Here is a 6000-nt window from a genome sequence, read left to right as displayed (position 1 = left end):
TTTCGTCAGATGTTGTGCAAATGATAGCATGAATTGCAGATAACCCAGACCTAGCATAATAGGCGGATCTGGCACGGCTGTCTCTCTTTCTCTCCGTACCTGATTAGTCAAATTTCTCACTTTTACATAACACCATATCTTATCAACACTTGTGGTATTACACAATGTATACAAAGAGAAGAGTTGGTTAACACATGGTATTTGACGAAAACTGTGGAATGACATGACGTTTCTGATGACAAATGTTGGATAATCTATGGGTTAATTGAGGAAAGTATGCAAATGTAAAAAAAACCCGTGCATATAAATGTAAAGAAATACCTTGAATTGGTAAAAAAAGAGAGTAGAAAAACAAGTCATACTACTGTTGTTAATTGAAATATTAGTGTCTTACATACTTTAGAAAATTGATATGATATGATAAAGTCCAAGCTGTTTGTTTGTCGTGAGGATATGTTGATAATTCAAATCGAAATTGATAGCATCAAAGATTAGTATTACAAAACGTCTCAAGAGCTGAAGTCTAGATGTGACGAATTGTCATACTGTTCTATACGAAGAAAACCAGAATGCTGAAACCCCACCACATGAGAGATATGATGAAGAAGATTACGTGTAAAGAATTAGTACAAGTAATGTCGTGTGCGGTCTGAGATGCATCAGCACAGGAGGTTTTTTGTGTGTGGCGAAAACAACATCCGCTTTTTATACAGCGGCCACTGTTGCTGATGACCAGTGTTGTTATGATGGTGAGACAGCTCTGTGTGAGGACTAGGATCAGATACACAGCCATTCTTGACAGGGACCCCGACTTGGGCATCACGTCGATGATGAAGACAAGAAACACAGAATAGGACAAACATATAGAGATGAGGTACGACATCCTTTCTCCCGAGTCGATGGGCAGTAGGAAGGAGCAGGCGTTCAGGAGAGACAACAGACACATGGGAAACAAAATGGTGGTCACGTAGAACGTTGACTGACGTTTCATTTGAAGCGTGAAGAATATTGCACCAGATACTGTTTCTGACGATGTGTTTACAATGTGCCACTCAGATGAGTTTTCTATTTCAACAGGCATTGGCAGTCTTACAGATGGTATAACATGGCACATAAAAGGAGACAAAATGACCATCTGACATCTCTGACTGTCAAATGGAAACATTGTGCCATCAACATTACAAGTGGTCTGGTAGGTACTCACAATTATCTGAAACACACTACCGACATTATTCACCACCAAAGAATTATCACCTTCAAGAAGCGACTTTGAGTCCACACTGTTTAATAGTAGAGGCTTTGGAGTCCAGATATCGGTGGTAGAGAGAACAATCCCTTGAATGTCCTCATAGTCGTCAATATTCCATGTCAAATCAGAATCAACCCACCTCGATTCAAACACTGCAGAAATTGTTACCACCGAGTTAGCTAAGTCTAGTCCAAGAACGGAAAAAGGCAAAAAGGACAGAGATATGTTGAGAAGTTCTGAATCTTGAGTGGTAGGTACGATCTCAGGAGTATAGTTGGTAAGTAGTTTGCTTCTTAGTTGTTGGTAAATCTGTCGACTGATGGTTAGACTCAATGGAAGGTTCATGATCACCATCAACGCAGTTATGACTGGAAGATGCATGGCCTACAAGCTCTAGCTATGACCTGTCGCTTCTGTGTGACGAATGCGAGTGCAGGTTGGATCGAGAGAGCAATTGCTGTGGTCAATACAGTTATGTCAGGTAACGACGCACTTATATTGCAAATATCCTATTGATTATAAACGATATATAAACGAATTTAATTGCATTATTCTATGTCTGATTATGAAGTGTACATTTCATAGCCTTGGACGTAACCGGCTTTGATCAATATTTACAGGCACTAACATAAGCTTTAAGTGGCAATTAAGTTGTTGTCCTCTGTTCAGTGGATTCTTTTAAAGGTACAGACGTAAAAGTGAAGTCGGTTACATAGCTCATAGAAACCAGGTTTTGGCCAGAGACTTTAACATGATAATTTGTATTATTGAATTCTTCTCAGTTGTTAAAAATACTTGAGTGGCTGAGAACAAAAAAGGTGTTTTGGATAGGTTTGAATCATTCCATTATAAAACATGCTGCTAAATGTTCGTAGTTCAATGTAAATGTGACATATACCAATGTAAATCTACCAGGTATCAATCAATCAGTCACTCAGTTGCATTGACATGCCGGTCATCATAGTTTGAAACAGAAGTTTTACACAATCATATTATTCTGTCCCTCGTAAAATATGTCCATCATGTAGTGCTATGCGTCATCACAGGTGTTAATTAATCAATCCAATTTTTCGAAAATGTCACCCAATAAATCATACTGACTACCCATGAAGATTTGTATGATATTGGTATCTCTTTGTTTTTGAAACAAAAGTTGACAAAGTAGTTCCTTACAATCATCAAGTTTTCTGCTATGGCTGTATATCCTGAAGGCAAACTAGTATTAAGTCTATTTATTCTATAATATAATTCTTTTCTATTCTATTATATTGCAAAATGATCTATTTGCTTATAATCACTAATTGTATCATGACATAAATAACCCCAAATGACATATTTAATACAAGATTCATTCCATGTAGATATGTGTAAATGCTACATTTATGAAGAAAGATTAGTAACATTTGTTATATTTGACCACTTTTTAAATGGCATTGTGTGTTCATAGCTTTCGACCACGACAGCCGTGTCAATTTATACTTGTCAGAGGGGTACACAAAGTACGTACCCTTTGCAACATATTTTTCAAACCACGTGAATTATGACTTTGTGACTTTATAATACTTCAACCTTATTGCTGAGGTTTAGAACATTTGGTGCTCCAGATTCTCATGAAAAGGGAAAATATGTTAGTCGTGACGCTTTGAACAATCTTGGGCATGCTTACTGGCATTCATTAACATTCAGCATGCGATATACGATATATTACAGCCCTTTTATAAATCTTGTAGTGAAATATTTAAATAACAATAGAAATACAACGACTTGAACAAAGCATCCTCAGATAAATACGCATAACCGGATTTTTGGTGTGGGAATTTGCTGCACATTTGCTACACATTTGAACACTTGAGTAAACACTTGGGTGATGGCATACAGGACAACAGGAGGCACATGTCCGATATGTAGACATTACACGGAAAATACAAAGGTCATGGTCAAGAAAAGGAAATCTGGCTATTTAAAGGGCCACGAGAGGAAGGAACTGTATATTGTGGATGCATCTGACATCAAGCCATCTGGCATTGTCGTGTTGTAAGATGACATTAGCATGGTTCATGGTGGGAATAAAACGCAGCAGTAGGTTTTCATCAGGATAGGGGGGCACGGGTGGTCCAGTCGTCTAGGGCGCCACGATTCGCTGTGCAGAGTTACGTTCCTTGGGCACGCCAGAAACCTATGATTGTGGGTTCGAATCCCGGTTCGCCCCAATTATGTTTCTAGGTTTGTCGGCACCATACCCGTGCTCGTGGGTTCCAGCGAAGTGGTAAACGTCTGAACCTCCATCACTTCGGTCTTTCCTCCCACATTAAACTGACACGCTGTGTTACAACTGGAATACTGTTAAACCCAACTCACTCACTCACTCTCGGTTTGGTGGTGCAGCTCTTAAGTTCATGTGCGCAAGTTTGACCTTTCATCGAGTGTGATATTATTCACCACCTCATAGAAGCGATAAACATTTGGACGGTGCAACAGGCTGTGAAATCCGTCGTCCGTGGTCTAGTGGTCTCAAAGGGGTTTCATTTGGACAAGAGGAATCTCGTTTCACCATCTACCCAGGTGTTCACCGCGTTATCGTCCACGGCATGGTCAATATCAGGTGACGAGTCAATGGCTTCTATACATGGGTCTTGGACAAAGTTCTGGGGAAGCATGCGCAGTGGCAGACCAGCAGCTCTTCTTAACCACTGCCTCAGTTAGGGGTCTTCCTTGTAGAGCACCGCGAGTCCAAGGTTTTGAATGTTTCTCAACAGGGTTTGACAGTAATGGAAGAAGTAGCCCTTGATAACAGCTTGGGGGAATCCCATCTCAATAGCAATGACTGCAGCCTGTTCAAAGTCTATCTGAACTATCTGGTGTTTAGAGTGGACTAAATAGCCTGACTTTTGGTCTGCGATCAGAGAGTAGTACGAAGACAAGATGATATTGGCTTGAATGAGCACTAGTGTATATGATGTACTCACAGTAGATCATCTACATGTCCGGTGTACCAGCAGGATTTAAATCCCCTCCGTCGCAATTCCTTTAACCGACAAATAAAACAAATATACTGCAGTTGAATACGTGTCAGGCTTAAAAATATTTTTGTATAGAGCTTACACACCCTATCTGGGTTATAATTATTTTATGCTACCTCAACCCACTTCGATGGTAGAGCCACTAACACAACCAGTGTATTAAATACTGTCTTTTGATATAAATCATCCATATTTAACCAATAACCACACCAACTGGCGTGTATGTGACTGGATAGGTTGTGTAGACCTATCAGCAATATCCCAGTAATGTCATGGCAAGGGAGATAAGGAACGTGTTTCTCATCTTATGCCCCTCAGGGGAATCAAAGCAAGCGATCTGTTTTTCACGCGAATGCTTGTGATCACTGGGCTACTCAACCGCCAGTTTAATATGATAGTATAGAACATCGGGTTACAGTCAGTTAAGTAAATGTACATAGCAGAAACAAGACACAGATCATTTAATCTTTATTACAACAACAAATACAGTTACAATGATACACTGTTAGCAATCCAGAAGATCACTGTTCGGAACGTATATTCTGAGTAATAAAAACGCAATGCTAATTTTGTAATACAAAGAACCAATATTGCGAACTGTACAGTTCTAGTCTCATCACATCACGTTACGTCACAACCGTTACACGCTAACCAGGCTGTGTAATCACAAAGCAGACAGTTAAGTTAAATGATGGAAAGAAAGTTATTCCATCATCACAAAATTAATATTCGAACAAGGTTTTACTAAAGGTAGCTTAACATCAATAACCCCCCTGAAAAATAATTGTTTACAGGGCATGTTGAAAGTGCTGCCGTACGTTTTATGACCTTAACCTTAACGTACAAGTGGCTGTCCAGCTCTACAACACATTTGGAACGCCTTGAATTGGAAACTATATACCATGTCACAATTATACTAAAAATTCATGCAACGTGTTTAACTTTGACATACTGAAATGGTTGTCATGAGACCTAGATCAAATATAACTGTTTCCTGAGGTCGAGTTATAGAGGATTCATATATATATATTGAAGAATAGTTGTGTTTGGGGATCATAAAAGCCTTATATTGCACAACATCAATGTTTCTTTGTCAGTAGTATTCACCACTCGTGATGGTATACTACTGTCAACACTCGTATATGACGTAATTGAATAAAATAGTAACTCGCAACACTGTGTAGTAGGTTACAACACACAAAAGTAGCTTAAATATCTCAATAGTAGCTTACACACACACATAGAGTAGCTTATTTCCTTCAGTACCTGACAACCCACATGTTCAGCTGAGAACACATTCCAATAGTTATCTTCCTTCAATAGTTGCTGACAACACTCGGTAGTGTCTGACAACCCACATGTTCAGCTGAGAACACATTCCGATAGTTATCTTCCTTCAATAGTTGCTGACAACACTCGGTAGTGTCTGACAACCCACATGTTCAGCTGAGAACACATTCCGATAGTTATCTTCCTTCAATAGTTGCTGACAACACCCAGTAGTGTCTGACAACCCACATGTTCAGCTGAGAACACATTCCGATAGTTATCTTCCTTCAATAGTTGCTGACAACACTCGGTCCTCGTTTACAACACACGTCGGGGTGCTTCCTTACTTTAGAAGTAGCTTATAGTTTCATAATCACAACGGTCAATGGTATCTGACACAAGGTTACATCTCTTATCCACCTGTTATCACACAAAGGTGCAAGAAGTTGACAACACCCAATA

Source organism: Haliotis cracherodii, unplaced genomic scaffold (assembly GCF_022045235.1).
Source record: "Haliotis cracherodii isolate W230 unplaced genomic scaffold, xgHalCrac1.p SCAF_10, whole genome shotgun sequence".
Classification (NCBI taxonomy): domain Eukaryota; kingdom Metazoa; phylum Mollusca; class Gastropoda; order Lepetellida; family Haliotidae; genus Haliotis; species Haliotis cracherodii.
This window is presented reverse-complemented; position numbering follows the sequence as displayed.